The sequence below is a fragment of the Elephantulus edwardii genome, unplaced genomic scaffold (genome assembly GCF_000299155.1).
Source record: "Elephantulus edwardii isolate Elephantulus edwardi_28Jun2011 unplaced genomic scaffold, EleEdw1.0 scaffold00032, whole genome shotgun sequence".
Lineage (NCBI taxonomy): Eukaryota > Metazoa > Chordata > Mammalia > Macroscelidea > Macroscelididae > Elephantulus > Elephantulus edwardii.
The window spans coordinates 14010515-14022143 of record NW_006399782.1 but is presented as its reverse complement, the minus strand read 5'-3'; positions in this window follow the sequence as shown (position 1 = coordinate 14022143).

The following is an 11629-nucleotide window of genomic DNA, read 5'->3' as shown; positions in this document are numbered from 1 at the left end:
TTTATTAATTATTTTTAATGCAACATATATACTTTTACAGCATATTCTTTCCATTTAATTTTTTCTCCATTCATTCACTGTTGCACATTTTCCTCCCTGCCCACCCCTCCCCCCAGTTAGTTTTTCTCTTTGAAAAAAAAAAGTATTTCATTGTTATACAATCACCCTAGTACACACTCCACTTTACTATGCATTTTTTTCTGTAATCTTGTCATGAAAATACTAATCATATATGGTTTTAAACAGTTCTCTCTCTCATTTGTTTCATTGCAGTAGACATTATTTATTCGTTCTTTTCTTAAGTTCCCACCAACTCCAATGTCTGTCACATTTTACAACAGTGACACTATACAGTATTTGTCCTTTTGTGACAGATATTTCACTCAGCATATTGTTAGAATGCTGTTAGAAACTGTTAGAAAAAGTTTTTGATGTGCACAGGTATTTAATCTTTAGAAGGTCCATTCATCAATTTACTCTTCTCCAGATGGTGCATTTATGGCTGTATTTGGCAGTCTCTTTATACCTTTGAACTAGCATTTCTAAGCTTAATCCTAGTTTGTCTCCTAGGAATGTTATGATTTTGGGCTTTACTCCCCAGTTTCTGATCCACCTTGGGTTGATTTTTATGTATTATATGAGATGTGGATCCTGTTTCAGCTTTCTGCAGGTGAAGTCCAGCTTTTTTAGCACCATTTGTTGAAGAGGTTATCATTTCCCCATTTGATAGCTTTGATTTCTTTGTTGAATATCAGTTGACCATAAATAGCTGGGTCTATTTCTGGGTTCTCAATTCTGTTCCATTGGTCTATGTGCCTGCCATTGTACCAGTACCATGCTGTTTTGGTTACAAATGCTGTGTAGCAAGTTTTGAGGTCAGGGAGTGCTATGCCTCCCACTTCATTTTTGTTTCTCAGAAGTGTTTTGTTTATTTGGGGTCACTTGTCTCTGCAAAAAAAATTTGACAATTTCCCTTTCAGTCTCCTTGAAAGATGAATTTGGTGTATAGATTGGGATTTTGTTGAACATGTAGATTGCTTTTGGTAAGTTTGTCATTTTCACAATAGTAAGTCTTCGTATCCCTTAATAGGGCACATTTTGCTGAATATCACTTTTAAAAATTGCTAAAGCAGTAGTACACAGAAAAATGCCAGAAGTTCAACTGGGTTTAGAAGATATCTCAGAACCAGGTGTATCATTGTTGATGCAAAATTTATACAAAGACTAAGAGGATGTTGTACAGAGTAAGGAATGTAACCCTGAATGGTTTAAAGCCAAGAATGGTGTGTAGTAGGCTCTTATTCTTCCTCCCTACCTATTCAATCAGTATGTTAAGCAAATTATTTAAAAAGCTGGACTCTATGAAGACTAATGTGGCATTAAGATTGAAGGAAGACTTCTAAATAACATACATTATGCAGATAACACAGTCTTGCTTTCTGAAAGTGAGTCACCTGGAACTGAGTACGACCCATAGGTCCATAGGGACCTTATGAATAACGGATCTAAATCCTGTCCATCCTGTCCATCCTCATAAGTTCTGACACACTTGAGCCCATTGTTACAGTCACTTTGTTACTGAATCTCCTTGAGTGTCTGCTTTTTTCCCACTATACCTGGTAAGTTACATAATTCAGATTCTGCAAGGACAAATTATTTATGAAATAAATATATAGTTTGAAAATTTAAAATAAGTCCAAGCACAAAAGTACAGGCTGGGTTTAGAAGAGACTGTGGCATGAGGGATATTATAGTTAATGTCAGATGGATCTTGGCTGAAAGCAGAGAGTACCAGAGGAATGTCTATCTGTGTTTCATTAACTATGCGAAGATATTTGAGTGAGTGGATCACAATAAACTGTGACTAACTCTGAGAAGAATGGGAATCCTAGAACATTTGATTGTGCTTACACAAAATCTATATTTGGACCAGAAGACAGTTGTCAGAAAAGAGAAAGGAAACACTGCATGGTTCAAAACTGGGAAGGGTGTGCATCAAGGATGTGTCCTATTTCCATATATTTTCAGGCTATATGCAGAACAGATTGTCCAGGAGGCTGGGCTCTATGAGGAGAAGTGTGTCATCAGGAACGGAGGTAGATTCATCAACAATCTACATGATGCAGATGACACAACCCTGCCTGCTGAAACGGAAAAGGACCTGAAACCCTTGCTGTAGAAGGTCAAGAACTGCAGCCTTCAAAGTGGATTGAAGCTCAACATCAAGAAAACAAAGATTCTCACTACTGGGCTGACTGGCAGCATCATGATAAATGATGACGAGATTGAAATTGTTGACAGCTTCAATTTGCTTGACTCTACAATCAACCCTCTTGGTACCAGCAGCCAGGAAATTAAAAGATGATTTGCATTGAGAAAGTGGGTTGTCAGAGACCTCTCCAAAGTACTTAAGAGCAAAGATGTCAGTCTGGAGACTAAGGAGCACCTGATAAAGGCCATGGTCTTTGTAATTACTTGCTATGCATCAGAGAGCTGGACAATGACTAGAGAAGATAGAAGGAGAATTGATACCTTTGAGTGTGGTGCTGGAGAAGTGTATTGAATATATCATGGACTGCTAGAAGAACAAAGAGGTTCCTCCTAGAGAGACTGAAGCCAGGCTGTTCCTTGAAGGCAAGGATTCTGAAGCTTCATCTGACATACTGTGGACATGTTGTAAGGCAAGATCAGTCCGAGGGATGTCATGCTTGGAAGGGTGGAGGGACAGTGCAGAAGAGGAAGACCCTTGATGAGATAGATTGATTCAGTGACTAGGGTAATGGAGACTGGTGTTTTGGAGACAATAAGATCTGCAAGGGATAGAGCAGGGTTTAGAGCTGTTGCATATAGGGTTGCTATGAGTCGCAGGGAACTTGGTGGCACATAACAATAACAACAACAACAACTATTCTTATCTGGATAGAATACACTCCAATTGGGAATTAATAGCCAGTAGTGTGATGTTTGGAGTGGCATCCACTTCCGAAACAACATGCCTCTGGAAAATCTATGAACTTTGAGAAATAATAGTTATAGAAAGATTTCATGTCTTTTGTTCACAGGGTCGCTATGAGTTGTGCTCGACCCAACAGCAATCAACAACAGCAGCAAAAGTGTGATGTTTATAATCAGAAGCATCCCTTATACACACACTGCCATCAAGTCGATTCTGACTCATCATTACCCTCGACTGAGTTTCCAATGCCATAAAATCTTAATGAAAGGAGACTGTTCATATTTCTCCCGTGTGGCCACTGATGGATTCAAGCCACTGGAGCCACGTGGCCTTTCAGTTAGCAACATAATTCAGTATGTAAAGCACATATTTATGATAAATAAGCCTTCAAGTTGTCTACAAGGTCTGTCACAGCAAAGAACAATAATCAAAGTAAGTAGATTTTTTTTTCATGTGTTTACTCCAAAGACCAATAGATTTAAATAAGAGTTTAATGAAGTTGAGTTGTAAATCTGTGTGCGTGAATTTAACATTTTTTATATCCCACCAAGGACTCAGATCTTCAAACATAACGCTATAATGAAATGTTTAATAAGGACAAAGGCTTCATTAATATCAATACTTTATTTTAGAATAAAGAGCTTGTATTTGACAACAAAAATTTTAGTCAAGAATTTGTTCCTTTTTTTACATGATGTTAACTTTAATATTCTGGGGGAAGATAAAGAACTATGCATCACATATGTAGTCATAAATGTAACAGAAAATACTCATCTGTACCTGCTTTATGCTCTTTTTGCAAAGGATAGTATACTGTGGCTCTCTGGCTACCTACCACTGAGAGGAAGCAACACCCCTCAGAAAAGGATTTCCAGTAAATGACATTAAGTTAAAGTTCTTAAAGATTAACAAGGTCTATTATGTCATTTCAGCATGAAACTGTCTGGGGGCTAGTAAAGAAAAAAAAAAAACATAAATTTTTTTTTAACCTCTTTATCTTTTTTTCATCCTGGTGATTCTAATATATGTTGTTGTTGTTCGGTGCTGTCGAGTCAAGTATGACTCATAGCAACCCTATGAACAGAAGATGTGAACCCTCTTCTACCCTGCAATATCCTTACACTTCCTGACACACAAGAGCCTTTTGCGGTAATCACCACGTCAATCCACCTGGTTGAGGATCTTCTCTCCTTTTTCAAGCCTCCTCCACCCTTCCTAGCATCATGTACTTATCCAAGGAAAAGCACCTCCTAGCAACATGCCCAAACTATGTGAGGCAAAGTCCCATCATTCCTGCCTCTAAGGAGCACTGCAGCTGCACCCTCTCCAAGACATATCTGTTTCTTCTCTTGGGATGGTCAGTGCTCTTCTCCAACACCACAGCTCAAAGGTGTCAATTCCTTTTCTGTCATCCTTATTCATTGTCCAGTTCTCAGATGCATAAATAAGTAATCTGAAAGACCATGCCCAAATCAGATTAGTCCTCAAATTGATATCATTACTCCTAATAATTTGAAGAGGTCCCTAACTGGAGATTTTTCCACTACAATGAGTCTCCTTATTTCCTGATGACTGATACCAAATGTGTTAACTGTGGATCCAAGTGAGATGACGCTTTTGACAGTTTAAATCTCCTCTCCTCCATCATGACGCTGCCTATCAGTCCCGTGGTAAGAATCTTTGTTTTCTCAACATTGTGATGCAATCCATACCAAAGTCTGTAGTCATTTGTTTTTTGCAGGAAGTGTTTCCAAGTCCTCCTTGTCATCAAAGTTGTATCATCTGCATAAAGCATATGGTTAATGAGTCTTTCCTTTGATCCTGATGACAAATTCTTCATTATAAATCCAGTTTCTTGAATTATTTGCTCAGCAGATTAAATAAGTCTTAAATAAGATATAGTATTGATGTACACCTTTCTTGTTTTTAAACCATGCACTGTTCTATTCAGATAATAGCCTCTGATGGAAATCAAGGACATCGTACATGAAGAAAACAAAAGGTCATTATAATAGAGAAGAAATAAAAGACCAAAATGGATGTTAGAAGATACTTGGAAATTTGTTCCTGAATGTACAAAAGCCAAAATGAAATAAAGAAATGATGTAGCAAGAGAGCTGAGAATACTTCACAGGGCTGATAGAGAAGATAATGTAAAATATTATAAGGGAATGTGCAAAGACCTAGAATTTAAAAATTGATAGGATACACTATCATGTAACCATGCATAATCGGAGAATTTAACCATTTCTTTGCCAATCTGGATGCCTTTTATTTCCTTCTCCTGTCATATTGCTCCAGCAAGTACTTTCAATACAATATTGAATAGAAGTAGTGACAGTGAGCATAATTTCCTGGTCTCTGTTCTCAATGAAAATGCTTTTAGTCTTTCTCCACTGAAAATGATATTATCTCTTGGTTTTGCATATTTACTATTCATTATTTTGAGGAAATTCCCTTCTATTCCAATTTTGCTGAGTGTCTGTCAGGACAAGGTATTGAATTTTGTCAAATGCTTTTTCTTCATCAATTGCTAAGATCATATAGTTCTTGTTATTTGCTTTGTTAATGTAGTGAATTACATTGGTTTTTCTTAAATTGAACCATCTTTACATACCTGTTATTAATCCCACTTAGTCATGTTGAATTATTTTTTTAATATGCCTTTGGATTCTTTTGGCTAGGATTTTGTTAAGGATTTTTACATCTATATTCAATAGAGCTATTGCTCTGTTGTTTTCTTTCTTGGTAATATTTTTGCCTACTTTTAGTTTTAGGCTAGTGTTTGTTTCCTATAATGACTCTGGGAGTGTATAACCAGTCTGTAAGGCAGTTTGACGTTTCCTCAGAGAGCTGAATATAAAAATTCCATATGACCCACTGCTTGGAATATACCCTGAGAAAATGAGAACTGAAGCACAAACAGAGACTTATACACCAATTTTCTTAACAGCGTTATTCACCATCACAAGAATAGGGAAATAACCCAAATGTCCAACTACAATTGGATGGTTTGAGAAATTATGGTACATTCATATGATGGAATACTACCAGGAGCAATGATTTTGTAAATGACTATCTAACTTGGAAGGGAATGGAGAGCATCGTGCTGATTGGATTAATTCAGTCCCATAAGGACAGATACTGTATAAGACTATTATTGTAGAAAAAGATAACTAGCAAAATGTGAATGAGGGGAGGGTGGAAGCAGTGGGGTGAGGATGGACAGAGGTGAGAGGTGGGAAGCATAATCATAGGGTTGCACAATTTTATAAGTAGAGAGAGGGTTAGCTTAAGGAAATGAAAAAGATCCAGTGTAAAAAGCCATCCATACAAACTTCGCAATAAACCAGTATAAAATTTAAAACAAAAACAAAAATCACACAAGAAGCATAGAGACCTAGGCCATGAGGCTGAAGGTCAAAGCGTGTTTAAGAAGAGGCTTTCCTACTCTTTGCTATTGTGAACAAAGCAGTGATAAACATAGGTGTGCATATATCTGCTTGGACGTCAATTATTGTCTCTTTGGGGTATATACACAGTAGTGGAATTGCTGGGTCAAATGGTATTTCTATCTGCAACTTTTTGAGAAAGCGCCGTACTGTCTTCCATGTCCATCAACAAACGAATGGATAGAGCAGCTGTGGTATATTCACACAATGGAATACTACACTGCATTGAAAAACAAGGAACTCGTGCAATATTATTCAAAATGGGTGACCCTGGAGGACATTATGCTGAGTGAAATATCTCAGTCACAAAAGGATTTATACAGCATAGGGCCACTGTTGTAAAACGGGACTGACAACGGGGTTAGGGAGAGAATGAAAAAGATGGGATAAATAATGTACACTGCACTGAAACAGATGAGGGAGAAAACTATTTAAAAAGGATATATGATCAGGTATTATTGTCATGACAGGAGTCTAGATCGAAGGCTACATACTGGAGAGGACTTGAGGTGAGGGATTGTATAACAATAAATGAATTTTTCTTTTACTTTTCAAAGAGAAGAATAAACTAGGGGAGAGCGGTGGGCAGGGAGAAAAATGCAACAATGAATGAATGGAAATCCAAAGTCTCTGAAAATTTTCAATAAAATTAATAATAATAAACAATATATAAAGGGGGGAAAAAAGAAGAGGTTGTCCTGATTCAAACTGTATCTGAGTGTGCCTGAACCTAAATTGTAACTTCTCTAATAAACCTATTGTTGTGACTATTGTTTAAAAAAAAACAAAAACACAACAAAACAAAACAAAATCCAAGCTAGGATTTGTAACCCTGAGGGTTTCTATAGGTTAAATACTGAATGGCACAAGAAACAATAAGAGATGCAAAGAAAGCAGAGACCCACTGCACCAAAGGAAAAACAAGGAACACACTCAACTATCTGTGGAAGGAGCCTATGATCAAGAACCAACGGTACTAAAAAAAGTCAAAGCTTCACTGGAGGGAACGAATAAAACTCCAGAACTTGATGGAATACCAAGAGATATTTCAATAAATAGATGCAGCCCTGAATGTGCTCACCATCCTATGCCAAGAAAATTGGAAGACTAGAAAATATCCCTATTTGAGTCTGTCCCCAAAACAAGTGATCTAAAAGAATGTGGAAGTTATGGAATAATTTCATTAACATCATGCACATGTAAAATCCTGAAAGAGATTAATTAAAATTGCCTGGGGGAAATACATCAACAATGAGCTTCCAGAAATTGAAGCTGAATTCAGAAGAGACTTGTGAACAAGGATATCACTGTTAATGCCAGAGAGATCTTGACTGGAAGTAAAAAAAAAATATCAGAAATATGTTTGTTTATATTTTATTGATTATTCAAAGACACCCACCTGTGTAGATAGCAATTAAAGGATAACACTGAGAAAAAATAAGAATTTTATAATGTTTAACTAAGCCCATGTTGTCCATATACCTGAATCAAGAAGAAATGGTTCAAACACAACAAGGGGATATTTGTAGTTTTTAGATGCTATCAACTCCTACTCCTACTCTTAAGAGACCCTGTGTAAAACAGAATGAAACCCTGCCTGATTCTCTCCTGTCTGTCATTCCATCTCAATTAGTTTCTCCCTCTTTTTCACAAACTTGCCATTTTTCCCAAATACATTGTCTATTTCCAAGGAAAGGGGATATTGTATTGTTTAAAATCAGAAAAGATATGCATCAAGGTTATATCCTTTCAAAATATGTAGCTAATCTGTATGAAGAAAAAATAATCTGAAAAGCTGAACTATATGGGGGCGAGGAACACTACAGCAAGAATGGAGGAATCATTAGCAAGTTATGATATATAGATAACATAACCTTGCTTGCTAAAAATGAAAATACTTAAAGCGTTCACTCACAAAGTTCAAAGACTATAGCCTTCAGTACGGATTCTACCTAAACATCAATAAATCCCATTATGATAGATACAAAGATTGAAGCTATTAATTATTTCTCTTTACTTGGATCCACAATCAGCCTCCATGGAAACAGCATTCAATAAATCTAACGACATCTTGCACTGGGTAAATTTTTCGCAAAGGACTTTTACAGTGTACTAAAGAGCAAGGGTGTCAGTTTAAAGACAAAAGTATGCCTGATCCAATCGAATTTTCAATTGCATTTTCAATGGCCCCATATGCATATGAAAGTTGGACAATGAGTATGTTGTTGTTGTTCTTATGTGCCATTGAGTCGCTTGCGACTCATAGTGACCCTATGTACAAAAGCTCTAAACTCTGCTCTGTCCTGTGCCAATCTCATTGTCTCCAACACACTCATCCCGATTGCCCCAGTCACTGAATCAATTCACCTCATAGAGGGCCTTCGCCTCCTGCGCCTGCCCTCCACCCTCCCAAGCATCATGTCCTTCTTCAAGGACAAGTCTCTCCTTACAACATGACCAAAGTATGTCAGATGAAGCCTCAGAATCCTTGCCTCCAAGGAGCAGCCTGGTTTAACCCTCTCTAGGATGAATCTGTTTGTTTTCCTAGCAGTCCATCATACCCTAAACACTCTTCTCCAGCACCACAGCTCAAAGGCATCAATTCTCCTTCTATCCTCTTTGGTCATTGTCCAACTCTCTGATGCATAACAAGTGATTGCGAAGACCGTGGCCTGTATCAGAGGCACCTTAGTCTCCAGAGAGACACCATTGCTCTTCAGTACTCTGGAGAGGTCCCTAACAGCAGACTTTCCCATTGCAATACGTCTTTTAATTTCCTGGCTGCTGGTGCCAAGAGTGTTGCCTGTGGAGCCAAGCAGACTAAAGCTGTGAACACTCTCAATCTCTTTGTCATCCATCCTGACGCTGCCAATTGGTCCAGTGGTGAAAATCTTTGTCTTCTTGACATTGAGCCTCAGTCCATACTGAAGGCTGCAGTCCTTGACCCTTCGCAGCAAGTGCATGAGGTCCTCCTCAGTTTCAGCAAGCAGGGTTGTGTCATCTGCATAACGCAGATTGCTGATAGATCTTCCACCAATCCTGTTGCCGCACTTCTCCTCATAGAGCCCAGCCTCCCGGATAATCTGTTCTGCATACAAGTTGAAAAGGTATGGAGACAGGACACATCCCTGGCATACGCCCTTCCCAATTTTGGACCATGCAGTGTTTCCTTGATCTGTTCTGACGACTGCCTCTTGGTTCAAGTAAAAGTTTCTCATTAGCACGATCAAGTGTTCTGGGAATCCCATTCTTCTCAGAGTCAGCCACATTTTGTTATGGTCCACACAGTCAAACGCCTCTGCATAGACATTCCTCTGGTACTCCTGCTTTTAGCCAAGATCCATCTAACATCAGCTACAATATCCCTAGTACCAAGATCCCTTCGAAACCCAGCCTGGACTTTTGGCAGTTCTTTGCTGTTGTGCTGTTCCAATCATTTTTGGATAATCTTCAGCAGAATCTTGCTTGCATGTGAAATCAATGATATTGTTCTATGGTTTCCACACTCTGTTGGGTCACCTTTCTTTGGAATGGGAACAAATATAGATCTCTTCCAGTCAGTTGGCCAAGTGGTTGTTCTCCAGATTATTAAAAAAAAAAAATAACTGATGTGTTTGAATTATGGTGTTGGAGACAAGCATTGAATATATCCTGGCTTTTCAAAGAGGAAACAAATGTGTCTTGAAGAGGTGAAGTCAGGACACTTTTGAGGTAGGACCCTTGAGATTTATCTTCATATACTTTGGACATATTGTAAGGAAAGATATGTTCCTCTAGAGGGATATCATACCTTTAAAAGCAGTGTTTTTTATGTTGGGAGCCACTGATTCACATATGACTCACAGTGACCTATGAACTGAACCTTGCCCTTTTCCACACCGTTCCATTGATCTCCCATATGCTCAACTCCTTTACAGTCACTGTATCTTTTGAGGAGTATTCCTCTCATTTTCTGATTTTTCTATGTTTTTGTTCTAGGTTGTTTAGTGATTGGTCACGAAAGCAGTGATTTATTTTCCTTAAATCCTTCTCCAATTTTCTTATGTTAAGATTTGTGTTGTTGTTGTGTACCATCAAGTCATAACTGACACATACCTGATCCTCCAGGAGGTTTTCAGGCACAGTAAATTCCACAAGATGGCCCATCTTTTGCTCATGGAGGAGATGTTGCATTTTAACAACATACCTTTGGGTTGGCATGCAATTCCTTACTATTAAGCCACCAAAAATTCAAGTTGTTCAGATTTACAGCCTCAGAAACCCAATGGAGGGTATACAAGTCAGAATTTGCTCAATAATAGTGAGTTTTTAAGTCCTTCTTATCTGTATTTGAGTTTATTATTGTATCTTATTTGAGCTTAACTCAAATTACAGCCTCCCCATAACACCTTTTTTTTTCCTCCCACATACCAGCCTTCTTTTAGTTCTTATCTGTATAGGAGTTGATCCACAATTCATAATAACTCCAAACACAAAGAGGCAAGCCATTGCCTCATCCTTTTCCAACCACATTACATAAAAACTCTATGGATCCCTGCAACTCATAACAACTCTGTAAACAACAAGTAAGAATCCTGCCATGCTCATGATCTTTGTCACTGTGTCAATTATCTTGTTGAGGGTCTTCCTTTCTTTCTCTGATTCTCCATGTTTACCAGCATAATGGAAGCAATATACAGAGACACTGTTCCAAAAAGAATTGGCTGACACAGAATAATTTCAAGAGACAACCTATGATCAAGAGACAATGGTGATGAAGAAGGAAGCTCAGGCTGCTCTGAAGGACTTGGCAAAAGACAGAGCCCCAGGAATTGATGGAATATCAACTGACATATTTCAAGAAACAGATGCCGCCCTGGACAAGTTCACCAGGTTGTCTCAAGAAATCTGGAGGACAGCTACCTGGCTAACTGACTGGAATATATCGTATTTATGCCCATTCCAAAAAAAAAGGTGGCCTGAAGAGTGTGGAAACTACCATACAATATCACTCATATCACACAAAAGCAAAATCCTCCTGAAGATTAGCCAGAAAAGGCTGGAACAGTACATTGACAAGCTGGGTTTAGAAGAACCTGTGGCACTAGAGGCATTATTGTTAAGGTCAGATGGATCTTAGATGAAAGCAAAGAGTACCAGAGGGATGTCTATCTGTGTTTCATTGACTAGACAAAGGCATTTGACTGGATAGATCACAACAAATTCGGGTTAACCTTGAGGA